Source organism: Salvelinus fontinalis, chromosome 6 (assembly GCF_029448725.1).
Source record: "Salvelinus fontinalis isolate EN_2023a chromosome 6, ASM2944872v1, whole genome shotgun sequence".
NCBI lineage: Eukaryota > Metazoa > Chordata > Actinopteri > Salmoniformes > Salmonidae > Salvelinus > Salvelinus fontinalis.
Genome location: NC_074670.1, coordinates 7,409,106 through 7,437,017, shown reverse-complemented (window position 1 = coordinate 7,437,017; position 27,912 = coordinate 7,409,106). Strand labels below are relative to the sequence as shown.

Below are 27,912 nucleotides of genomic sequence, written 5' to 3'. Positions count from 1 at the left end.
TAGACTCCAGGTACTGACTAGGAATGCTCGTCTCCAGGTACTGACTAGGAATGCTAGACTCCAGGTACTGACTAGGAATGCTAAACTCCACATACTGACTAGGAATGCTAGACTCCAGGTACTGACTAGGAATGCTGGACTCCAGGTACTGACTAGGAATGCTAGACTCCAGGTACTGACTAGGAATGCTAGTCTCCAGGTACTGATTAGGAATGCTAGACTCCAGGTACTGACTAGGAATGCTAGACTCCAGGTACTGACTAGGAATGTTGCACTAAAAATGGCTTTCATTGGAGAATCTCCATTTAGCATGTGTTTGAGTCCAAGACTATGCTTAACCTGTGTCCAGGAAACCAGCCCCTACAGTCAATCAATCAATTGAATGTATTTATAAAGCCCTTTTTACATCAGCAGTTGTCACAAAGAAACCTAGCCTAAAACCCCAAACAGCAAGCAATGCAGATGTAGAATCACGGTGGCTACGAAAAACTCTCTAGAATGGCAGCAACCAGGAAGAAACCCGGATCTGAGGGGTGGCCATTCCTCTTCTGGCTGTGCCAGGTGGAGATTATAAGAGTACATGGCCAGATTACTCTTCAAGATTTTCAAACGTTCATAGGTGACCAGCAGGGTCAAACAATAACCACAGTGGTTGTAGAGGGTGCAACAGGTCAGCACCTCACGAGTATATGTCAGTTGGCTTTTCATAGCTGATCATTCAGATCATGTCAGGGTTCCATAGCTGCAGGCAGAACAGCAGAGACTGGATCAGCAGCACGCCAAGGTAGCAAGTCTGGTGAACAGGTCAGGGTTCCATAGCTGCAGGCAGAACAGCAGAGACTGGATCAACAGCACGCCAGGGTAGCATGTCTGGTGAACAGGTCAGGGTTCCATAGCTGCAGGCAGAACAGCAGAGACTGGATCAGCAGCACGCCAAGGTAGCATGTCTGGTGAACAGGTCAGGGTTCCATAGCTGCAGGCAGAACAGCAGAGACTGGATCAGCAGCACGCCAAGGTAGCATGTCTGGTGAACAGGTCAGGGTTCCATAGCTGCAGGCAGAACAGCAGAGACTGGATCAGCAGCACGCCAAGGTAGCATGTCTGGTGAACAGGTCAGGGTTCCATAGCTGCAGGCAGAACAGCAGAGACTGGATCAGCAGCACGCCAAGGTAGCATGTCTGGTGAACAGGTCAGGGTTCCATAGCTGCAGGCAGAACAGCAGAGACTGGATCAGCAGCACGCCAAGGTAGCATGTCTGGTGAACAGGTCAGGGTTCCATAGCTGCAGGCAGAACAGCAGAGACTGGATCAGCAGCACGCCAAGGTAGCATGTCTGGTGAACAGGTCAGGGTTCCATAGCTGCAGGCAGAACAGCAGAGACTGGATCAGCAGCACGCCAAGGTAGCATGTCTGGTGAACAGGTCAGGGTTCCATAGCTGCAGGCAGAACAGCAGAGACTGGATCAGCAGCACGCCAAGGTAGCATGTCTGGTGAACAGGTCAGGGTTCCATAGCTGCAGGCAGAACAGCAGAGACTGGATCAGCAGCACGACAAGGTAGCATGTCTGGTGAACAGGTCAGGGTTCCATAGCTGCAGGCAGAACAGCAGAGACTGGATCAGCAGCACGACAAGGTACAGTAGCGTTGGAGTGTAGCCCAATAACAAGGCATAGCCTACAGTCGGGAACGAGCAGCAAATATGTCAGTGCACAAACAGCATACAGAAAAAAAGGCCTTATGCAATATTTCAAATAGTCTGCCATCACAGGAAAACATGTTGGAAAGCAAATAGCTGCTGCTGAAAAGAGAAGACTATAATCTGTCTTCTGTAGGCTACCAAAATATTTGATCAACATCCAAATATTGTTTTACAAAGTAAAATACGAGAGAGAGGCTTTTGGCACGAGCGCATATGCCATCACCAGCAAGTGAGCTGCGCATCATTGGGTGAGTCAGTGAAACTGGAAAGCATTTTTTGGACTGTAATTTTCTCTCGTACTGTAGCCTAGAATATGTCTCCACACTCCTAAGCCTAGGCTGATGGATTCAAGGCAAGGTCGTTTTCATTGATCTCAGATTCCTCAATTGTCAATGTCAAAGTAGCCTTTAATTTCTATAATTTGTGCGGTATTATGGTGCTTTCAAGACAACTGGGTACTCTGAAAAAAATCGAGGTCGAATCATGAATCATGTTCTGAAAGTCGGAGGTCTAGAAAGAGGCCAGAGTTCCTCACTTGGAATTCCGAGTTGGATGACCGTTCAATGCGAATGTTCCCAGTCAGAGCTAATTTTTTTCCCGATTTCCCAGTTGTCTTGAACACATTGAAGTCGGAGATTTCCCAGCTCAATTCCCAGTTGTTTTGAACGTGGCATTAAAAAACGTTATGCCAAAGTCTCCAGTCATGTAGAATTGCATGAAATGTGTTGATAAAAGGCCCAACACTTCCCAGACCCTAGGCCACCAAAATAAATCCCACGTGTGCAACCTCTGTGTGCATCTACTCTACTGCTCTATGCCTCTAATGTGATGATATGCAACACTTTATTATAAAGGGGATTTTTGTTTTTACCTCAGAGCTCCCCAGGTCAGCACTCACTTCCGATTTACAAATGAAGCACTGCTTATATCAGTACACTCGTAACAACTTAAGCATGAAACAACTTCTACTCGATCAGAATAAACCTCATGTAGCAAATAAGACATCATTTTTTGTTGTCGACCAATTTCGACACAGTCATTGACCTCCATACAGAAACTCCTTGCATGGTGGGCGAAACATAAAAAAATGCCACATGCTGGAGGAAGACAGTTTTTCCGCTGAGTTGAGCCTCTCTCTTCCTCTTCCATAACCAAATAGCTAGCTACCTTTGTTTGCCTGTTCCTTAGCTAGCTAGCTTTCAGCTGACAGGTGTTAGCTAGCCACAGAGACTATCTACTGGACAAGCAAGCTAACGCTAGCTATGTAATGCTAGGTAATCAAAATAGCTGTTTGCATTTATTGATTAACCTCAGTTTGAATACCACCATACAGTTAGCTGTGTGATTTAACATTGATTTATGGTTAGGGTTCGATTTAACATGTTACTGCAGTGGGCTAAATCAGGGTCACACAGTGTTTCTTGGTAGTCTTCAACAGATCTACTTTGAAACAGAAGTATACACCTCACACACTGTATGGGCTTTAAATAAAAAAGACACTGTACCATGTCAGTTATAGAGTTGAAATGTATTACATTTTGAGTTTGCATCCCAATATTACACTTTATATACACCACAGAAGACTGAAATATAACAAAACCATTTGACATAAAAACACTGGATTTTTTTGTGGTTGATTGATTTATAATGTTTTATTTTCAGAATTATGAAAAATATTAATAACATTCCACCCATGAGACCACTAGAGGGTGATTTGAGAACTTGTTCTCAATTTGCCTACCTGGTTAAATAAAGGTTAAATAAATAAAATACATTTTTAAAAATGGGTCATTTGACTGCAGGAAAGGGTTTTAACCACACTGCTAACCTAACCTTAAATTGAGCCTAAAAAGCTCATATTTGCTTTCATGATTTTTTTAAATAGACAATTCTGACTTTGCAGCTGGCCTATCTAAGGGGAAATCGCTCAGTTCTGCCTCCAGGACAAGACTCATGACAATAAATGTCAACCTGCTCTGATTACACCTCTACACAATCAGATATACCTTAAAGCAGTCAGGTATGTATTCACCCCACCACTGTTCCTCCTGACCAAGGTGCTATTAGGGCCCAGGACTAGCAGTCATCTGTCAATGTGTTTGGCTGTATAGCACAGCAACATCCATCTCCGACTAACACTGCTGTCACACCTATTGATTACCACCTAAATACATCTGTTTCAAAACAAAGTTTCCAGAACAGCTTGAGCTGGACCACTTTGGGATGATCGGTTTTTGGTAGCTAAGCAATGTAATCGAAAAGGCTTCATTTGAGTGCAACACCTAAAATTTATCATTTTCTGTGTGGAATTAATTTGGTGTTGAAATAAAATAAGATCTTAGGATACATACAGATGCTCTTAATACAAAACATGGTATTTAATGTACGGTGAGTATTGGGACACGTAGCAAAGTGGGAGACTTAAGCTTTCTAATGGATATCTTTAAATGTGCACAATAACACAACCTACAATTAATGCCTGTGTGTTGGTGAGAAAGTATGTGATGATAAACCATTGGTTCAGTGGGTACGACGTCATCATTGTGGGCGTGGCACCCCGTGTAATGACCTGCGTCTCCAGAGGCATAACAGTCAAATGACATAAGCATTTGGAGGTAAATAATGTGAAGGTTATAAAAAAACGAAGAAAGGATATTCAGTGTCTCATTACAACATATTTTGTATGTAATTGTGAATCAAAATGACTGTAAATGGTTTTCTTACTAATCTCACCTAATTTTGAATGTTGACTTTTTGACAGTGTCCCAGTATGCCAATGTCCTACTGTGAAACTGGGACATCCTGTTACTGTCAAACTGGGACATCCCATTACTGTCAAACTGGGACATCCCGTTACTGTCAAACTGGGACATCCCGTTACTGTCAAACTGGGACATCCCATTACTGTCAAACTGGGACATCCCATTACTGTCAAACTGGGACATCCCATTACTGTCAAACTGGGACATCCCATTACTGTCAAACTGGGACATCCCGTTACTGTCAAACTGGGACATCCTGTTACTGTCAAACTGGGACATCCTGTTACTGTCAAACTGGGACATCCCATTACTGTCAAACTGGGACATCCCATTACTGTCAAACTAGGACATCCCATTACTGTCAAACTGGGACATCCTGTTACTGTCAAACTGGGACATCCTGTTACTGTCAAACTGGGACATCCCGTTACTGTCAAACTGGGACATCCTGTTACTGTCAAACTGGGACATCCTGTTACTGTCAAACTGGGACATCCTGTTACTGTCAAACTGGGACATCCTGTTACTGTCAAACTGGGACACTGCTCTAGGTCATTTTAATTTAGATTTTTTGGGGGGGGATTATGAAATGCATGCTTTTGTAACAGAAATACATTTTCTAAATAGGACCAAATGTTCAATTTCATTAATCAAATCTGCTATCAGATGGCTTACAAGCGAAAGCTAGCATAGCTGCATATTAACTTCAAAAAAACTACAGGATTGGTGGGTTCCCTGTGGGACGGTTGAGCTAACACAGGCTAATGCGATTAGCATGAGGTTGTAAGTAAGAAGAGCATATCTGATATTGGCAGAAAGCTTACAGTCTTGTTAATCTAACTGCACTGTCTAATTTACAGTAGCTATTACAGTGAAATAATACCATGCTATTGTTTGAGGAGAGTGCACAGTTATGAACATGAAAAGTTATTAATGAACCAATTAGGCACATTTGGGTAGTCTTGATACAACATTTTGAACAGAAATCAATGGTTCATTGGATCAGTCTAAAATGTTTGTCTGAAACACAACACACTGAATGTTGCCTTTATCTGCTACTAAAAGCCATAAGCCATGGCACAATATATCCAAGGTGCCACCGTATCAAAGCTGATACTGAATTAACAACAAATTGGAAAACTGGGCTAGTGTAACCTGAGGGATGAACCCAGGCTTAATGCTGGAGAAACCAACGTCTTGACCATTAAACCAAGAGGAAATTCCCTATTGGCCCGAGGGCCAACACTGATTTTGAAGTCACAGGCGGGGCTACTCATCACAATGAGCATCCGCGACCAACTCAAATCTGCTACACTAGCAGGCACCAGATTTGCTTTGAAGGCCACGTTTTCTCAGACGACATAACATGTGTCAAAATGGATCATAGCAATTGCAGATCTACTTTTATCTAAAATGAACAAACATTCACACTCTCTTAATGCCAAATGGTGGACTATTCCCCACATAGTACACTACTTTTGACCAGAGTCCTATGGATCCTTGTCGAAAGTAGTGCACTACATTGGGAGTAGGGTGCCGTTTGGCGTACAGGCCATCTCTGAGATTATTAAAACAATATATATTTTACCTAGGCAAGTCAGTTAAAAAGAAATTCTTATTTTCAATGACGGCCTAGGAACAGTGGGTTAACTGCCTTGTTCAGGGGCAGAACGACTGATGATGATCCGTGAGGCTGAAGGAGGAAAGATAAGAAACGTGATTTATAATAACAAATGACCAAAAATGGAGATCACAACCATTTGTACCTGTATTGTTTAGCAAATGACTTCCTTCTTCAGCACTAATTGCAGCGATCACTTATGCGGCGTGGCGAACTGTCACGTCGGCCTGCGTGTAATTACACCGAGAACAACGCTTCATTGCCCCCCTAATGAATTCTCTGTGTAAGCACATACAGGTTAGTGTTTAGTTAACATAATGAAGGACATTCGTTTTTGGGGGGGCAGAATCTGAGGAGATAATTGGTTGTGACCAGAGTAATAGGAAGAGAAAAACACATTACGTGTTGTTAGTGTGAATGAGGGGCACAACAGTATAATAATGACAGGATTCTTTCTTTGTGTGTTGGAGATAATCCCCAACTGATAGGTTGGGCTGTGTGAGTGGAGATACACCCCAACTGATAGGCTGGGCTGTGTGAGTGGAGATACACCCCAACTGATAGGCTGGGCTGTGTGAGTGGAGATACAGTGATATGATAGGTTGGGCTGTGTGAGTGGAGATACAGTGATATGATAGGCTGGGCTGTGTGAGTGGAGATACAGTGATATGATAGGTTGGGCTGTGTGAGTGGAGATACAGTGGTATGATAGGTTGGGCTGTGTGAGTGGAGATACAGTGATATGATAGGCTGGGCTGTGTGAGTGGAGATACACCCCAACTGATAGGCTGGGCTGTGTGAGTGGGGATACAGTGATATGATAGGTTGGGCTGTGTGAGTGGAGATACAGTGATATGATAGGTTGGGCTGTGTGAGTGGAGATACAGTGATATGATAGGCTGGGCTGTGTGAGTGGAGATACAGTGGTATGATAGGTTGGGCTGTGTGAGTGGAGATACTGATATGATAGGTTGGGCTGTGTGAGTGGAGATACAGTGATATGATAGGTTGGGCTGTGTGAGTGGAGATACAGTGATATGATAGGTTGGGCTGTGTGAGTGGAGATACAGTGATATGATAGGCTGGGCTGTGTGAGTGGAGATACAGTGATATGATAGGTTGGGCTGTGTGAGTGGAGATACAGTGATATGATAGGTTGGGCTGTGTGAGTGGAGATACTGATATGATAGGTTGGGCTGTGTGAGTGGAGATACAGTGATATGATAGGCTGGGCTATGTGAGTGGAGATACAGTGATATGATAGGTTGGGCTGTGTGAGTGGAGATACAGTGATATGATAGGTTGGGCTGTGTGAGTGGAGATACAGTGATATGATAGGTTGGGCTGTGTGAGTGGAGATACAGTGATATGATAGGCTGGGCTGTGTGAGTGGAGATACAGTGATATGATAGGTTGGGCTGTGTGAGTGGAGATACAGTGATATGATAGGTTGGGCTGTGTGAGTGGAGATACAGTGATATGATAGGTTGGGCTGTGTGAGTGGAGATACTGATATGATAGGCTGGGCTGTGTGAGTGGAGATACAGTGATATGATAGGTTGGGCTGTGTGAGTGGAGATACAGTGATATGATAGGTTGGGCTGTGTGAGTGGAGATACTGATATGATAGGTTGGGCTGTGTGAGTGGAGATACAGTGATATGATAGGTTGGGCTGTGTGAGTGGAGATACTGATATGATAGGCTGGGCTGTGTGAGTGGAGATACAGTGATATGATAGGTTGGGCTGTGTGAGTGGAGATGTGAAGATACACTATTTGACCAAAGTATGTGGACACCTGCTCATCGAACATCTCATTCCTAAATCATGGGCATTAATATGGAGTTGGTCCCCCTCTTTGCTGCTAATTTCAGCATCAAGTCTTCTTTGAAGGCTTTCTACTAGATGTTGGAACATTGCTGTGGGGACTTGCTTCCAATCAGCCACAAGAGCATAAGTGAGGTCGGACACTGATGTTGGGCGATTAGGCCTGGCTCACAGTCGGCATTTCAATTCATCCCAAAGGTGTTCGATGGGGTTGAGATCAGGGCTCTGTGCAGGCCAGTCATGTTCTTCCACACAGATCTCGACACACCATTTCTGTATGGACCACCCTTTGGGCAGGGGGGAATTGTCATGCTGAAACAGGAAAGTGCCTTCCCCAAACTGTTGCCTCAAAGTTGGAAGCATAGAATTGTCTACAATGTCATTGTATACTATAGGGTTAAGATTTCTCTTCACAGGAACTAAAGGGCCTAGAACAAACCATGAAAAACAGCCACATACCATTATTTCTCCTCCACCAAACTTTACACTTGGCATTATGCATTTGGGCAGGTAGCCTTCTCCTGGTATCCGCCAAACCTAGTTTCGTCCGTCGGACTGCCAGGTGGTGAAGCGTGATTCATCAATACAGAGAATGCATTTTCACTGCTCATTTCCACTGCTCCAGAGTCCAATGGCAGCAAGCTTTACACCACTCCAGCCGACACTTGGCATTGCGCATGGTGATCTTAGGCTTGTGTGCGGCTATGAAGCTCCTGACGAACAGTTGTTGTGCTGACATTGCTTTCAGAGGAAGTTTGAAACTTGGTAGTGAGTGTTGCAACAGAGGACTCGGTTTCAGCACTCGGTGGTCCCGTTCTGTGAGCTTGTGTGGCCTACCACTTCGCGGCTGAGCCGTTGTTGCTCCTAGACGTTTCACAATAACAGCACTTACAGTTAACCGGGGAAGCTCTAGCAAGGCAGAAATTTGACAAACTGACTTGTTGTAAAGGTGGCATTCAATGACAGTGCCATGTTGAAAGTCACTGAGATCTTCAATAAGGCCATTCTACTGCCAATGTTTGTCTATGAAGATTACATGGCTGTTATACACCTGACAGCAATAGGTGTGGCTGAAATAGCAGAATCCACTCATTTGTCCACATCCTTTTGTATATACAGTGTATGATAGGAATGGAAATTATTTCCTTTTTAAGTATGGAATATTTCACTGCATATGAATGGAACATTTACTAACTGGACTTGTTTTGCTTATCGAAATAACTTGTATTACTATTTAAAAAACACACATTTATGTAATTGATCAAAATATATTGTCTTAATACAAATCTCATATCTTGGATGAGTTTCCAATTGACACGAATTGACTCTTCGCTAAGCCCCACCCCAGAATTTGGGGCAACCAATCGTGGCGCACGTCAGACAAGCTCACGTTTTAAACGTATGGAAGCCACTGAGGGCATTGTAAAGACTGAGCAAAAACTAATTGTTTAAATGGCTAATAACAGTGCACAAGGAGTACTTGCTACTGTGATTCCTGAAATGCAGAGCCTGTATGAGTATTTTTCGAATGCTACATTGTTTGCTAGCTCAGCTGGTTATCTACTGTAGCTCCCAATCTAAGTTACATTGACCACCCAACATTGCTAACGCTGGCTAGCTAGCCAGTTAACATAACTTGTTTTTTTCTAAATGTATGTTGACTAACTTAGCAATGTTATGAATATAACTCTCATCTACTGTTGACATCAGGATATGATTTGAGAGCAGTAGTTAGCCACAAAAGTGGTTAGTAGTAGGGGTGGGCCGAGTACTTGGACAAAATGAGTATTGTAACGGATATTGAGAATTTTGCGAATACGATTATGACAAGTCTTTTTGTTGTATTATCCTTGGTCAGCCAGCACGCATCTCTCTTTCACTCAAACAGTGTGAAACGCTATGTGCTCTAAACAACTATTAGCTTGTTCTATCTTTAAAGAAACATGTGGGGTATTGGTTGAGGCTGGTGCAACGATTGAATTGGATTAGAAAATGCCGCTCTCATTTCCCCCGACAGAAATACGTGCGGCTCTTAATCACTCACACAGTGAGGGGCACAAGTCCCCCCTTCTCAAAACTTCCGTGACTAGTCATTGTTGTTCTAGCTATCAATCTAGTTATTTTCTGTAGACTTTTCTGAGGCCATATGGTTGTTTGTCTGTCTACTTGGCGCTGTTTAGAAGGTTACTGCTTTGTCTGTCTGTATAAATATTCCATTGCTGACGACGTCTGTCGTTATGTCTTGATCTAAGTCCACGCTTGCTTGCTATTTTAAATTTTTTTCTCGCCCAGGCATGTTTCCTGAGCGACAGATCTTTAGAAAATAAAATGAAAATGAAGACCTAAATCTGTGTCTGGAATAAATACGGGCCGCATTAGCCTACCTTCATCTAAATCTGTGTCTGGAATAAATACAGGCTGCATTAGCCTACCTTCATCTAAATCTGTGTCTGGAATAAATACAGGCCACATTAGCCTACCTTCACCTAAATCTGTGTCTGGAATAAATACAGGCCGCATTAGCCTACCTTCATCTAAATCTGTGTCTGGAATAAATACTGGCTGCAGTAGCCTACCTTCATCTAAATCTGTGTCTGGAATAAATACAGGCCACATTAGCCTACCTTAATCTAAAACTGTGTCTGGAATAAATACAGGCCACATTAGCCTACCTTCATCTAAAACTGTGTCTGGAATAAATACAGGCTGCAGTAGCCTACCTTCACCTAAATCTGTGTCTGGAATAAATACAGGCTGCAGTAGTCTACCTTCATCTAAATCTGTGTCTGGAATAAATACAGGCTGCAGTAGCCTACCTTCACCTAAATCTGTGTCTGGAATAAATACAGGCTGCAGTAGTCTACCTTCATCTAAATCTGTGTCTGGAATAAATACAGGCTGCATTAGCCTACCTTCATCTAAATCTGTGTCTGGAATAAATACAGGCCGCATTAGCCTACCTTCATCTAAATCTGTGTCTGGAATAAATACAGGCTGCAGTAGCCTACCTTCATCTAAATCTGTGTCTGGAATAAATACAGGCCACATTAGCCTACCTTAATCTAAAACTGTGTCTGGAATAAATACAGGCCACATTAGCCTACCTTCATCTAAAACTGTGTCTGGAATAAATACAGGCTGCAGTAGTCTACCTTCATCTAAATCTGTGTCTGGAATAAATACAGGCCACATTAGCCTACCTTCATCTAAATCTGTGTCTGGAATAAATACAGGCTGCAGTAGCCTACCTTCATCTAAATCTGTGTCTGGAATAAATACAGGTTGCAGTAGCCTACCTTCATCTAAAACTGTGTCTGGAATAAATACAGGCCACATTAGCCTACCTTCATCTAAAACTGTGTCTGGAATAAATACAGGCTGCAGTAGTCTACCTTCATCTAAATCTGTGTCTGGAATAAATACAGGCCACATTAGCCTACCTTCATCTAAATCTGTGTCTGGAATAAATACAGGCTGCAGTAGCCTACCTTCATCTAAATCTGTGTCTGGAATAAATACATGTTGCAGTAGCCTACCTTCATCTAAATCTGTGTCTGGAATAAATACAGGCCGCATTAGCCTACCTTCATCTAAATCTGTGTCTGGAATAAATACAGGTGGCAGTAGCCTACCTTCATCTAAATCTGTGTCTGGAATAAATACAGGCCGCATTAGCCTACCTTCATCTAAATCTGTGTCTGGAATAAATACAGGCTGCATTAGCCTACCTTCATCTAAATCTGTTTCTGGAATAAATACAGGCCGCATTAGCCTACCTTCATCTAAATCTGTGTCTGGAATAAATACAGGCTGCAGTAGCCTACCTTCATCTAAATCTGTGTCTGGAATAAATACAGGCTGCATTAGCCTACCTTCATCTAAATCTGTGTCTGGAATAAATACAGGCTGCATTAGCCTACCTTCATCTAAATCTGTGTCTGGAATAAATACAGGCTGCATTAGCCTACCTTCATCTAAATCTGTGTCTGGAATAAATACAGGCCACATTAGCCTACCTTCATCTAAATCTGTGTCTGGAATAAATACAGGCTGCAGTAGCCTACCTTCATCTAAATCTGTGTCTGGAATAAATACAGGCCACATTAGTCTACCTTCATCTAAATCTGTGTCTGGAATAAATACAGTCTGCATTAGCCTACCTTCATCTAAATCTGTGTCTGGAATAAATACAGGCCACATTAGCCTACCTTCATCTAAATCTGTGTCTGGAATAAATACAGGCTGCAGTAGCCTACCTTCATCTAAATCTGTGTCTGGAATAAATACAGGCTACATTAGCCTACCTTCATCTAAATCTGTGTCTGGAATAAATACAGGCCGCATTAGCCTACCTTCACCTAAATCTGTGTCTGGAATAAATACAGGCCACATTAGCCTACCTTCATCTAAATCTGTGTCTGTAATAAATACAGGCCACATTAGCCTACCTTCATCTAAATCTGTTTCTGGAATAAATACAGGCTGCAGTAGCCTACCTTCATCTAAATCTGTTTCTGGAATACATGCAGGCTGCAGTAGCCTACCTTCATCTAAATCTGTTTCTGGAATACATGCAGGCTGCAGTAGCCTACCTTCATCTAAATCTGTTTCTGGAATAAATACAGGCTGCAGTAGCCTACCTTCATCTAAATCTGTGTCTGGAATAAATACAGGCTGCAGTAGCCTACCTTCATCTAAATCTGTTTCTGGAATAAATACAGGCTGCAGTAGCCTACCTTCATCTAAATCTGTGTCTGGAATAAATACAGGCCACATTAGCCTACCTTCATCTAAATCTGTTTCTGGAATACATGCAGGCTGCAGTAGCCTACCTTCATCTAAATCTGTTTCTGGAATAAATACAGGCTGCAGTAGCCTACCTTCATCTAAATCTGTGTCTGGAATAAATACAGGCTGCAGTAGCCTACCTTCATCTAAATCTGTTTCTGGAATAAATACAGGCTGCAGTAGCCTACCTTCATCTAAATCTGTGTCTGGAATAAATACAGGCTGCAGTAGCCTACCTTCATCTAAATCTGTTTCTGGAATACATGCAGGCTGCAGTAGCCTACCTTCATCTAAATCTGTTTCTGGAATAAATACAGGCTGCAGTAGCCTACCTTCATCTAAATCTGTGTCTGGAATAAATACAGGCTGCAGTAGCCTACCTTCATCTAAATCTGTGTCTGGAATAAATACAGGCTGCAGTAGCCTACCTTCATCTAAATCTGTTTCTGGAATACATGCAGGCTGCAGTAGCCTACCTTCATCTAAATCTGTTTCTGGAATACATGCAGGCTGCAGTAGCCTACCTTCATCTAAATCTGTTTCTGGAATACATGCAGGCTGCAGTAGCCTACCTTCATCTAAATCTGTTTCTGGAATACATGCAGGCTGCAGTAGCCTACCTTCATCTAAATCTGTGTCTGGAATACATGCAGGCTGCAGTAGCCTACCTTCATCTAAATCTGTGTCTGGAATACATGCAGGCTGCAGTAGCCTACCTTCATCTAAGTCTGTGTCTGGAATACATGCAGGCTGCAGTAGCCTACCTTCATCTAAATCTGTTTCTGGAATACATGCAGGCTGCAGTAGCCTACCTTCATCTAAATCTGTGTCTGGAATACATGCAGGCTGCAGTAGCCTACCTTCATCTAAATCTGTGTCTGGAATACATGCAGGCTGCAGTAGCCTACTTTCATCTAAATCTGTGTCTGGAATACATGCAGGCTGCAGTAGCCAGCCATGTATTAGGCTATTTATTTGACTATTTCGTTGATTATTGAATAGGACTAAGTAAGTAAATAATGTGCATTTTCATCTGTCGGGGTAATTTATCTTTGAACAATGTGTGTGAATGAGTGAAGGAACATAATGATGCACTCTAAGTGATAGAGCAGTAATGTAGACCTGAGGTATGGCCTTTACCGGCAATTAAAGCGCACTTCCGGGTTTTCTGATCGCCAGTAAATCCGATTACGAGTATTGAGTGTGATAAAACGGATACAATTAGAAAAACGAGTATGACGAGATCGGCACACTCCTAGTTATTAGGTTTGGCTGCATGGTGACAGTGCATTCAGAACCCTCCAGTGGCTAGACACACTACAACCTTCATTTTACCAGGTTCCTGTGAAGCAACTGTAATGACAGTCCACCACAACCACCCGATTAAACTATCGGATGCCACAACATAACCAACAGTTTGAGATCATTGTGAGGGGATTTTGCCAGTGGTTCGTATGGGGAAACGGGCTTCCGGGAAAATGTTGACTGAGGTTGCAACAGTAACCAAGGGGGGGAGGGATTTAGTGAAGGGTAAATTAATTCCGGAGTAAATCCTGATTCCTCCAACCTGGATTTGTGAAAAACCTGGGGATTTTTGGAAGGTTTTGGGAATGTGAGTATTACTTTGGTGTTGGCTTCCATGTATTTGTAGAGCACGTTTACAGAGATGACCAGGTCTCCTGTGTTGAGGGGTAAGATCTGTTTCAGCCCTGGGGATCAAACTTCCTGCGCTCCGTCACACAGGCATGGAGGTAGCAGAGGGAGAAGAAGAGATCGTTGAACACCTGCTCCCGAGAACACATCTCCAGGGTATCCTGTAAACAGAGACAGAGAGAGAGCAATAGCTATCAAAATCAAATGTTATTTGTCACATGCACTGAATACAACAGGTGTAGGTGAAAAGCAGCTGCTCTAAGTGAGCTTCTCTACAGGTGAAAAGCAGCTGCTGTAAGTGAGCTTCTCTACAGGTGAAAGGCAGCTTCTGTAAGAGAGCTTCTCTACAGGTGAAAGGCAGCTGCTGTAAGAGAGCTTCTCTACAGGTGTCACGCCCTGGCCTTATTATTCTTTGTTTTCTTTATTATTTTAGTTAGGTCAGGGTGTGACATGGGTAATGTTTATGTTTTGTTGGTTTTGGGAGTTTATTTGGTAAAGGGGTTATGGGGTGTAGTAGATGGTTTTGTGTTGAGTGTATATGTCTAGCGTTGTCTATGTTGGTTAGTTATCTAGGAGAGTCTATGGTTACCTGAATGAGTTCCCAATTAGAGACAGCTGATTTCGGTTGTCTCTGATTGGGAGCCTTATTTAGGGTAGCCATAGGCTCTCATTGGTTGTGGGTAATTGTCTATGTAGAACGTTTGTAGCCTGTATGTATGTGCACAACGTTTGTAGCTTCACGGTCGTTTTGTTGTTTTGTTAGTTTGTAAAGTGTTTTTGTGTCGTGTTCATCTTCGTGGTGTTAAATAAAGAAGATGGCTTATTTTCCAACTGCTGCATTTTGGTCCGTCAATCCGCCACACGATCGTGACAGAATTACCCACCATAGGACCAAGCGGCATGGAAGGCGGCAACAGGACCTACCCACAAAGGATTTCTGGACATGGGAGGAGATACTGGATGGTAAGGGGCCGTGGGATCAACCTGGAGAATATCGCCTCCCTCGTGAAGAGCTGGAGGCAGCGAAAGCCGAGAGGAGGCGATATGAGGAGGCAGCACGGAGACAAGGCTGGAAGCCCGTGAGTACAACCCAAAAATTTCTTGGGGGGGGCCTTAAAGGGAGTGTGGCGAAGTCAGGTAGGAAACCTGCGCCTACTCCCTGTACTTACCGTGGAGAGCGAGAGTACGGGCAGACACCGTGTTACGCAGTAGAGCGCACGGTGTCTCCTGTACGCGTGCATAGCCCGGTTCGGTACATTTCAGCTCCACGTATCGGCCGGGCTAGACTGAGCGTTGAGCCATATGTCATGAAGCCGGCCCAGCGCATCTGGTCACCAGTGCGTCTCCTCGGGCCGGCGTACATGGCACCAGCCTTACGCATGGTGTCCCCGGTTCGCCTACATAGGCCGGTGCGGGTTATTCCACCTCCCCGCACTGGTCAGGCGACGGGGAGCATAGAACCAGGTAAGGTTGGGCAGGCTCGGCGTTCAAGGGAGCCAGTACGCCTGCACGGTCCGGTATTTCCGGCGCCACCTCCCCGCCCCAACCCAGTACCACCAGTGCCTCCTCCACGCACTAGCTATATGGTGCGTGTCTCCAGCCCTTTACCACCAGTGTCTAAACCACGCACCAAGCCTCCTGTGTGTCCCCAGAGTCCTGTGCGTCCTGTTGCTGCTCCCCGCACTAGCCCTGAGATGCGTGTCTCCAGCCCGGTGCCACCAGTCCCGGCACCACGCACCAGGCCTACAGTGCGCCTCAGCCGGCAGGAGTCTGCCGTCTGCACAGCGTTGACTGAACTGCTCGTCTCCCCAGCGCCATCTGAGCCATCCGTCTCCCCAGCGCCATCTGAGCCATCCGTCTCCCCAGCGCCATCTGAGCCATCCGTCTGCAATGAGCCTGCAAAGCCGCCCGTCTGCCATGAGCCTGCAAAGCCGCCCGTCTGCCATGAGCCCACTGAGCCGTCCGCCAGACAGGAGCCGCTAGAGCCGCCAGCCAGACAGGAGCCGCTAGAGCCGTCCGTCAGACAGGATCTGCCAGAGCCGCCAACCAGAGAGGATCTGCCAGAGCCGCCAACCAGACAGGATCTGCCAGAGCCGCCAACCAGACAGGAGCAGCCAGATCAGTCAGCCAGCCATGAGCAGCCAGATCCGTCAGCTAGCCATGAGCAGCCAGATCCGTCAGCTAGCCATGAGCAGCCAGATCCGTCAGCTAGCCATGAGCAGCCAGATCCGTCAGCTAGCCATGAGCAGCCAGATCCGTCAGCTAGCCATGAGCAGCCAGATCCGTCAGCTAGCCATGAGCAGCCAGATCCGTCAGCTAGCCATGAGCAGCCAGATCCGTCAGCTAGCCATGAGCAGCCAGATCCGTCAGCTAGCCATGAGCAGCCAGATCCGTCAGCTAGCCATGAGCAGCCAGATCCGTCAGCTAGCCATGAGCAGCCAGATCCGTCAGCCAGCCATGAGCAGCCAGATCCGTCAGCCAGCCATGAGCAGCCAGATCAGTTAGCCAGCCATGAGCAGCCAGATCCGTTAGCCAGCCATGAGCAGCCAGATCTGTCAGCCAGCCATGGGCAGTCCCTCAGTCCGGAGCTGCAGTCCCTCAGTCCGGAGCTGCAGTCCCTCAGTCCGGAGCTGCCATTCCTCAGTCCGGAGCTGCCCCTTACCCTGGAGCTGCCCCTTACCCTGGTGCTGCCCCTTACCCTGGTGCTGCCCCTTACCCTGGTGCTGCCCCTTACCCTGGTACTGCCCCTTATCCTGGTACTGCCCCTGACCCTGGTACTGCCCCTTACCCTGGTACTGGTCCTTAGTCCGGAGCTGTCCCTTAGTCCGGAACTCCCCCTTAATGCAATGGGGTTAATGTGGAGGGGGGTCGTTTGGAGGAAGCCTAGGAGGTGGTTAGGTACTGTGGTGACGTGGGGACTACGACCAGAGCCGGAGCCGCCACCGTGGAGGGGAGCCCACCCAGACCCTCCCCTAGACTGTGTATGGTGCGCCCGGAGTTCGTGCCTCAAGGGGGGGGTTATGTCACGCCCTGGCCTTATTATTCTTTGTTTTCTTTATTATTTTAGTTAGGTCAGGGTGTGACATGGGTAATGTTTATGTTTTGTTGGTTTTGGGTGTTTATTTGGTAAAGGGGTTATGGGGTGTAGTAGATGGTTTTGTGTTGAGTGTATATGTCTAGCGTTGTCTATGTTGGTTAGTTATCTAGGAGAGTCTATGGTTACCTGAATGAGTTCCCAATTAGAGACAGCTGATTTCGGTTGTCTCTGATTGGGAGCCTTATTTAGGGTAGCCATAGGCTCTCATTGGTTGTGGGTAATTGTCTATGTAGAACGTTTGTAGCCTGTATGTATGTGCACAACGTTTGTAGCTTCACGGTCGTTTTGTTGTTTTGTTAGTTTGTAAAGTGTTTTTGTGTCGTGTTCATCTTCGTGGTGTTAAATAAAGAAGATGGCTTATTTTCCAACTGCTGCATTTTGGTCCGTCAATCCGCCACACGATCGTGACAACAGGTGAAAGGCAGCTGCTGTAAGAGAGCTTCTCTACAGGTGAAAAGCAGCTGCTGTAAGTGAGCTTCTCTACAGGTGAAAGGCAGCTGCTGTAAGAGAGCTTTTCTACAGGTGAAAGCAGCTGCTGTAAGAGAGCTTCTCTACAGGTGAAAGGCAGCTGCTGTAAGAGAGCTTCTCTACAGGTGAAAAGCAGCTGCTGTAAGTGAGCTTCTCTACAGGTGAAAGGCAGCTGCTGTAAGAGAGCTTCTCTACAGGTGAAAGGCAGCTGCTGTAAGAGAGCTTCTCTACAGGTGAAAGGCAGCTGCTGTAAGAGAGCTTCTCTACAGGTGAAAGGCAGCTTCTGTAAATATTAACTACTGTTGGGCACTGAGTTTTCCCTCACTGCATGACCTTGACCAGGAAAAACTCTGAACCCTGCTCATTTCACAAGGCATCACTCGTACAGTATGAGTTAAATTCTATAGCTACAAAGCAACTTTTATTAATCATCCATTTGTTTGCCTCTGACCTGGATGAAGTTGTGGAGGGCAGCGTGCAGACTGGCGTGCATACCGGTGGGTGGCTCGTTGGTGATCTTGATGGCGTCCTCCAGGATGCCTCTGGGGATGACGTGCTGGTCAGGGCTGGGCGCTGGCTCCCCGCTGATGAACACAAGGTAGTCATGGTGTCCGCCCCGGTCCTCTCAAGGAAGGCTTCCAGAGCGGGCAACCAATGCGTCACCAGTTGCACTTTTTGACCGAAACAACACACACACACACACACACGCACACACACGCACACACACACACACACACACACACTATACTGTATTTATTGTATTTTATGTGTTCATTAACGTTTCTTAATGAGGGGAAATGTTTCTAGAAACAAGACCTAAACACTTTTGTTCTAGCCAAGTACCGAAGCAGCTGACCTAATCTAATCACGCTTTAGATTGAACCAAATTTATTGAATCAAATTGATTGAACCAAATTGATTGAACCAAATTGATTGAACCAAATTGAACCAAATTGCCTTTGGTTCCCTGGCTCAGATCAAGCAGGCAGATAATCATGTTGAATCAGGTGCTCTATTCTATTGTCGCTGGCTGGCTGCTGGAACAACATCATACAGTCACAATGACCCTCCAGACTACCACTAGTCTAGTCTGGCTGCTGGAACAAAATCATACAGTCACTAAGACCCTCCACACTACCACTAGACTAGTCTGGCTGCTGGAACAACATCATACAGTCACTATGACCCTCCAGACTACCACTAGTCTAGTCTGCCTGCTGGAACAAAATCATACAGTCACTAAGACCCTCCACACTACCACTAGACTAGTCTGGCTGCTGGAACAACATCATACAGTCACTATGACTCTCCAGACTACCACTAGTCTAGTCTGGCTGCTGGAACAACATCATACAGTCACTATGACCCTCCAGACTACCACTAGTCTAGTCTGGCTGCTGGAACAAAATCATACAGTCACTAAGACCCTCCACACTACAACTAGACTATTCTGGCAGCTGGAACAACATCATACAGTCACTAAGACCCCCCAGACTACCACTAGTCTAGTCTGGCTGCTGGAACAAAATCATACAGTCACTATGACCCTCCAGACTACCACTAGTCTAGTCTGGCTGCTGGAACAACATCATACAGTCACTAAGACCCCCCAGACTACCACTAGTCTAGTCTGGCAGCTGGAACAACATCATACAGTCACTATGACTCTCCAGACTACCACTAGTCTAGTCTGGCTGGCTGGAACAACATCATACAGTCACTATGACCCCCCCAGACTACCACTAGTCTAGTCTGGCTGCTGGAACAACATCCTACAGTCACTATGACTCTCCAGACTACCACTAGTCTAGTCTGGCTGCTGGAACAACACCATACAGTCACTATGACCCTCCAGACTACCACTAGTCTAGTCTGGCTGCTGGAACAACATCATACAGTCACTAAGACCCCCCAGACTACCACTAGTCTAGTCTGGCTGCTGGAACAAAATCATACAGTCACTATAACCCTCCAGACTACCACTAGTCTAGTCTGGCTGGCTGGAACAACATCATACAGTCACTATGACCCTCCAGACTACCACTAGTCTAGTCTGGCTGCTGGAACAACATCATACAGTCACTATGACCCTCCAGACTACCACTAGTCTAGTCTGGCTGCTGGAACAACATCATACAGTCACTATGACCCCCCCAGACTACCACTAGTCTAGTCTGGCTGCTGGAACAACATCATACAGTCACTATGACCCCCCAGACTACCACTAGTCTTGGCTTCCTTACTGTATTACTGTGTACAGCAGGCTGCCCAATTCCTGTCCTGGGGGGCCCAAACACTTCTGCTTTTCATTCTCTCCTTCTAATCAAAGGGAAAGACCTAGTCAGTTGTACAACTTAATGCCTCCAACTGAAATGTGTCTTCCGCATCTAAGCCAACTCCTCTAAATCAGAGAGGTGCGGGGGGCTGCCTTTATCGACCTCCACGTCTTCGGCGCCCGGGGAACAGTGGGTTAACTGCCTTGCTCAGGGGCAGAACGACATATTTTTACCTTGTCAGCTCGGGATTCGATCCAGTAACCTTTCGGTTACGGCCCAATGCGTCAGGGACTAATTCAGACCTGGGACACCAGGTGAGGGTAATTAACTGCCAGGTAGAATGAAAAACCAGAAGTGTTTGGGCCCTCCAGGACTGGAATTGGGCAGCCCTGCTATACACTGTAATACAGTATTCAGAAAGTAGTTTGAACATCTGAGTGCCAGAAGCCCAGGGTACTGTCTGCACTTTGTGGACTATTCTATTCTGTTCCCTACCTGCAGGATGACCCAGTGTCTGCTGTTTTCTACCTGCAGGATGACCCAGTGTCTGCTGTTCCCTACCTGCAGGATGACCCAGTGTCTGCTGTTCCCTACCTGCAGGATGACCCAGTGTCTGCTGTTCCCTACCTGCAGGATGACCCAGTGTCGGCTGTTCCCTACCTGCAGGATGACCCAGTGTCTGCTGTTCCTTACCTGCAGGATGACCCAGTGTCTGCTGTTCCCTACCTGCAGGATGACCCAGTGTCGGCTGTTCCCTACCTGCAGGATGACCCAGTGTCTGCTGTTCCCTACCTGCAGGATGACCCAGTGTCGGCTGTTCCCTACCTGCAGGATGGCCCAGTGTCTGCTGTTCCCTACCTGCAGGATAACCCAGTGTCGGCTGTTCCCTACCTGCAGGATTACCCAGTGTCGGCTGTTCCCTACCTGCAGGATGACCCAGTGTCGGCTGTTCCCTACCTGCAGGATGACCCAGTGTCGGCTGTTCCCTACCTGCAGGATGACCCAGTGTCGGCTGTTCCCTACCTGCAGGATGACCCAGTGTCGGCTGTTCCCTACCTGCAGGATGACCCAGTGTCGGCTGTTCCCTACCTGCAGGATGACCCAGTGTCTGCTGTTCCCTACCTGCAGGATGACCCAGTGTCGGCTGTTCCCTACCTGCAGGATAACCCAGTGTCTGCTGTTCCCTACCTGCAGGATTACCCAGTGTCGGCTGTTCCCTACCTGCAGGATAACCCAGTGTCGGCTGTTCCTTACCTGCAGGATGACCCAGTGTCTGCTGTTCCCTACCTGCAGGATGACCCAGTGTCGGCTGTTCCCTACCTTTAGGATGACCCAGTGTCTGTTGTTCCCTACCTTTAGGATGACCCAGTGTCGGCTGTTCCCTACCTTTAGGATGTCCCAGTGTCTGCTGTTCCCTACCTTTAGGATGACCCACTGTCTGCTGTTCCCTACCTGAAGGATGACCCAGTGTCTGCTGTTCCCTACCTTTAGGATGTCCCAGTGTCTGCTGTTCTCTGCCTGCAGGATGACCCAGTGTCTGCTGTTCTCTACCTGCAGGATGACCCAGCGTCGGCTGTTCCCTACCTAAAATCAAATCAAATCAAATTTTATTTGTCACATACACATGGTTAGCAGATGTTAATGCGAGTGTAGCGAAATGCTTGTGCTTCTAGTTCCGACAAAGCAGTAAAAACCAACAAGTAATCTAACCTAACAATTCCACAACTACTACCTTATACACACAAGTGTAAAGGGATAAAGAATATGTACATAAAGATATGAATGAGTGATGGTACAGAACGGCATAGGCAAGATGCAGTAGATGGTATAGAGTACAGTATATACATATGAGGTGAGTAATGTAGGGTATGTAAACATAAAGTGGCATAGTTTAAAGTGGCTAGTGATACATGTATTACATAAAGATGCCAAGATGCAGTAGATTATATAGAGTACAGTATATACATATACATATGAGATGAGTAATGTAGGGTATGTAAACATTATATTAAGTGGCATTGTTTAAAGTGGCTAGTGGTACATTTTTACATAATTTCCATCAATTCCCATTATTAAAGTGGCTGGAGTTGAGTCAGTATGTTGGCAGCGGCCGCTAAATGTTAGTGGTGGCTGTTTAACAGTCTGATGGCCTTGAGATAGAAGCTGTTTTTCAGTCTCTCGGTCCCTGCTTTGATGCACCTGTACTGACCTCGCCTTCTGGATGATAGCGGGGTGAACAGGCAGTGGCTTGGGTGGTTGTTGTCCTTGATGATCTTTATGGCCTTCCTGTGACATCGGGTGGTGTAGGTGTCCTGGAGGGCAGGTAGTTTGCCCCTGGTGATGCGTTGTGCATACCTCACTACCCTCTGGAGAGCCTTACGGTTGTGGGCGGAGCAGTTGCCGTACCAGGCGATGATACAGCCCGACAGGATGCTCTCGATTGTGCATCTGTAAAAGTTTGTGAGTGCTTTTGGTGACAAGCCGAATTTCTTCAGCCTCCTGAGGTTGAAGATGCGCTGCTGCGCCTTCTTCACAACGCTGTCTGTGTGGGTGGACCAATTCAGTTTGTCTGTGATGTGTACACCGAGGAACTTAAAACTTTCCACCTTCTCCACTACTGACCCGTCGATGTGGATAGGGGGGTGCTCCCTCTGCTGTTTCCTGAAGTCCACAATCATCTCCTTTGTTTTGTTGACGTTGGGTGTGAGGTTATTTTCCTGACACCACACTCTGAGAGCCCTCACCTCCTCCCTATAGGCCGTCTCGTCGTTGTCGGTAATCAAGCCTACCACTGTAGTGTCATCCGCAAACTTGATGATTGAGTTGGAGGCGTGCATGGCCACGCAGTCGTGGGTGAACAGGGAGTACAGGAGAGGGCTCAGAACGCACCCTTGTGGGGCCCCAGTGTTGAGGATCAGCGGGGTGGAGATGTTGTTACCTACCCTCACCACCTGGGGGCGGCCCGTCAGGAAGTCCAGGACCCAGTTGCACAGGGCGGGGTCGAGACCCAGGGTCTCGATCTTGATGACGAGTTTGGAGGGTACTATGGTGTTAAATGCTGAGCTGTAGTCGATGAACAGCATTCTCACATGGGTATTCCTCTTGTCCAGATGGGTTAGGGCAGTGTGCAGTGTGGTTGCGATTGCGTTGTCTGTGGACCTATTGGGTCGGTAAGCAAATTGGAGTGGGTCTAGGGTGTCCGGTAGCTGCAGGATGACCCAGTGTCTGCTGTTCCCTACCTGCAGGATGACCCAGTGTCTGCTGTTCCCTACCTGCAGGATGACCCAGTGTCTGCTGTTCCCTACCTGCAGGATAACCCAGCGTCGCCTGTTCCCTACCTGCAGGATGACCCAGTGTCGGCTGTTCCCTACCTGCAGGATTACCCAGTGTCTGCTGTTCCATACCTGCAGGATTACCCAGTGTCTGCTGTTCCCTACCTGCAGGATGACCCAGTGTCGGCTGTTCCCTACCTGCAGGATGACCCAGTGTCTGCTGTTCCCTACCCGCAGGATGACCCAGTGTCTGCTGTTCCCTACCCGCAGGATGACCCAGTGTCGGCTGTTCCCAATCTGCAGGATGACCCAGTGTCTGCTGTTCCCTGCCTGCAGGATGACCCAGTGTCTGCTGTTCCCTGCCTGCAGGATGACCCAGTGTCTGCTGTTCCCTACCTGCAGGATGACCCAGTGTCGGCTGTTCCCAATCTGCAGGATGACCCAGTGTCTGTGTTGAGAGGCCTTCTGCAGGGCCTCTGTCAGTCACCCCTTCCTGACCCAGAGACATGTTGTGTAGTGTCCCCAGCTCTATGGAGAAACCCAGCTTCAAACCCACAACACAGGGCACAAGACACTCAGAATATCTCTCCACAGTCCCCACGTGCTTCTTATCATCAGGATGTATCTGAATCAGGTGGTTACAGTGAGAACAGGACTGGAGTCTGCTGCTCAACCCAGTAGCTCTCTAGGAGGAGGGTTGGCAGCCCGGTGTTAGTGTAGTGTTGTGGAGCCAGGTTCTCCACATTGTTGAGCAGGTCCACTCCAGGAGAGAGGATGCAGAACACCGGGGTGGAGGGGCTGCTCTTCAGCTTGGCAGCGTCCACATATCTCACTCCCAAGCTCTCCTCCACAAAGCTCATGTCACAGTTCAAGTCACAGATGTAGTTACCTACACACTATGGGACTGATAGAGGTGAAATACAGTATGTTACTATCATTTCCTTACTGGCAAAGCTTGAAGTGCATAAAACTGTTGCATTTCATGCAGGGGCCACACTTCCTCACCAGAAATGAAAGAATACTGTAGAATATGTAGTGCTGATGTTTCAGTCCCAAATGGAACCCTTTTCCCTACATAGTATGCTACTTTGACAAGAACCCCATGGGCCCTGGTCAAAAGAAGTGCACTATATAGGGAATAATAGGGGGCCATTTGGGACACACATGATGTCTCACCTGAGGGCTCACCTGAGGGCGTAGGTCATTCTGTCAGGGCATATCGCTCTCAGCATAATGAGTTTCTGTAGGGAGCTTTTATTCTTCCAGTCCTGAGGAACCCCCTCTCTCTCAGGACACTCTGAGTCTACCATCTTCCTCCTTGGCTGAGCCCTTAATGTTCCGGTCCAACCCCCCAGAACTCATCCAGGGCAGACAGGGTCTTGGGAGATCATCAACATCACACCACCCTAAGCTGTTAATGTCCCAGTGCAGGCTCCCTATTCTCTATGGGCCCTGGTCAAAAGTAGAGTACTACATAGGGAATAAGCTGCCAGTTGGATCGCACACATAATGTGCTACTGTACTTCTTAGTGCACTCATTTTAGTGCACTCTATGGGGAATAGGATGTGATTAGTGCACTCTATGAGGAATAGGGTGTGATTAGTGCACTCTATGGGGAATAGGGTGTGATTAGTGCACTCTATGGGGAATAGGGTGTGATTAGTGCACTCTATGGGGAATAGGGTGTGATTAGTGCACTCTATGGGGAATATGATGTGATTAGTGCACTCTATGGGGAATAGGGTGCGATTAGTGCACTCTATGGGGAATAGGATGTGATTAGTGCACTCTATGGGGAATAGGATGTGATTAGTGCACTCTATGGGGAATAGGGTGTGATTAGTGCACTCTATGGGGAATAGGGTGTGATTAGTGCACTCTATGGGGAATAGAATGTGATTAGTGCACTCTATGGGGAATAGGATGTGATTAGTGCACTCTATGGGGAATAGGATGTGATTAGTGCACTCTACGGGGAATAGGGTGCGATTAGTGCACTCTATGGGGAATAGGATGTGATTAGTGCACTCTATGGGGAATAGGATGTGATTAGTGCACTCTATGGGGAATAGGGTGTGATTAGTGCACTCTATGGGGAATAGAATGTGATTAGTGCACTCTATGGGGAATAGGATGTGATTAGTGCACTCTATGGGGAATAGGATGTGATTAGTGCACTCTACGGGGAATAGGGTGCGATTAGTGCACTCTATGGGGAATAGGATGTGATTAGTGCACTCTATGGGGAATAGGATGTGATTAGTGCACTCTATGGGGAATAGGGTGTGATTAGTGCACTCTATGGGGAATAGAATGTGATTAGTGCACTCTATGGGGAATAGGGTGTGATTAGTGCACTCTATGGGGAATAGGATGTGATTAGTGCACTCTATGGGGAATAGGGTGTGATTAGTGCACTCTATGGGGAATAGGGTGTGATTAGTGCACTCTATGGGGAATAGGGTGTGATTAGTGCACTCTATGGGGAATAGAATGTGATTAGTGCACTCTATGGGGAATAGGATGTGATTAGTGCACTCTATGGGGAATAGGATGTGATTAGTGCACTCTACGGGGAATAGGGTGCGATTAGTGCACTCTATGGGGAATAGGATGTGATTAGTGCACTCTATGGGGAATAGGATGTGATTAGTGCACTCTATGGGGAATAGGATGTGATTAGTGCACTCTATGGGGAATAGGGTGTGATTAGTGCACTCTATGGGGAATAGGGTGTGATTAGTGCACGCTATGGGGAATAGGATGTGATTAGTGCACTCTATGGGGAATAGGGTGTGATTTAAGGTGCAGCCTTGGAGATGTGTGTTACCCTGACGATTCCCCAGGCTTGTGGGGACAGGAACGAGACAGGGCTGGCTACGCTGGGCTCCACTGGGAAATACAACAGGAAATCCAACTCCTGGGCCTCAATCTGCCCACGGGTCAGCAGAATCTGGTGAGGAGAGACAACAGAGATATAACAACAGGTATAGATTAGAAAAGGGGATTATTCAGATCAGAACTTCTATCCTGTCAATAAAGTATTTGATCAAACAAGAGTATGGCCTCGGCAACCAGAAACATTCATCTGAAACAGAGACATGTGAAGCCACGACCAGGCGAATGACAACCTTACTATAGACACTTTCTCACAGTGGAGTTGACAACAGTTGGCGACAGGCAGGTGGCCATGACAGTTATTAGCATTCTGCCGTCAGGCCACACCCGCTGTCAGAGGTACCAGTCTGAACAGCTTTAGCCAGGCCAGGTGGGAAAGCTAATCAAAAGCAGCGTATGGTCCTTCTGTCCCTTTGACGGCCTCTAATTGAAGCTAATGTGGGGCCAGAATAAGTGCTTTGATTTATGAGAATGACAGGGGGGGCCAGCCTTTTGGGGCGGCCCCGGGCCACTTACCTGGAAGGCATTGTGTGACAGGAAGGTTGACTTGTCTCTCTGGAAGAGGCTCCGGCTGGTGTAGAGGAATGCTGAGTAGGTGACGGCCTCGGGTCAAGGAGAGCACTCTGGCCCTCACGTCCTCGTCCCACTCTGATCGCTCTATCGCTTTGTGGAAGACTGTGTTGAAGGTCTGGAGCACAGGTACAGAGAGAAAGGTACAGGGAGAAAGGTACAGGGAGAAAGGTACAGGGAGACAGGTACAGAGACAGGTACAGAGACAGGTACAGGGAGAAAGGTACAGGGAGACAGGAACAGAGAGAAAGGTACAGGGAGAAAGGTACAGGGAGACAGGTACAGGGAGACAGGTTCAGGGAGACAGGTACAGGGAGAAAGGTACAGGGAGAAAGATACAGGGAGAAAGGTACAGGGAGAAAGGTACAGGGAGAAAGGTACAGAGAGGAAGGTATAGGGAGACAGGTACAGGGAGGAAGGTACAGGGAGAAAGGTACAGGGAGAAAGGTACAGAGAGGAAGGTACAGGGAGACAGGTACAGGGAGGAAGGTACAGGGAGAAAGGTACAGGAAGACAGGTACAGGGAGAAAGGTACAGGAAGACAGGTACAGAGACAGGTACAGAGACAGGTACAGGGAGACAGGTACAGGCAGACAGGTACAGGGAGAAAGGTACAGGGAGACAGGTACAGGGAGAAAGGTACAGGGAGAAAGGTACAGGGAGAAAGGTACAGGGAGACAGGTACAGGGAGACAGGTACAGGGAGACAGGTACAGGGAGACAGGTACAGGTAGAAAGGTACAGGGAGAAAGGTACAGGGAGAAAGGTACAGGGAGAAAGGTACAGGGAGACAGGTACAGGGAGACAGGTACAGGGAGACAGATGCATGGAGACAAATACAGGGAGACAGGTACAGGGACACAGGTACAGAGAGACAGGTACAGGGAGACAGGTACATGGAGACAGGTACAGGGAATCAGGAACAGAGAGACAGGTACAGGGAGACAGGAACAGAGAGACAGGTACAGGGAATCAGGAACAGAG

The 27,912-nt window shown here is 46.7% G+C and overlaps 1 pseudogene; it reads right to left on the bottom strand.

Annotated features, from left to right (window-relative positions):
- The window catches only part of LOC129856766 (dynein axonemal heavy chain 11-like), a 34,389-nt pseudogene that overhangs the window by 4,388 nt on the left and 2,089 nt on the right, over nucleotides 1–27,912 (bottom strand).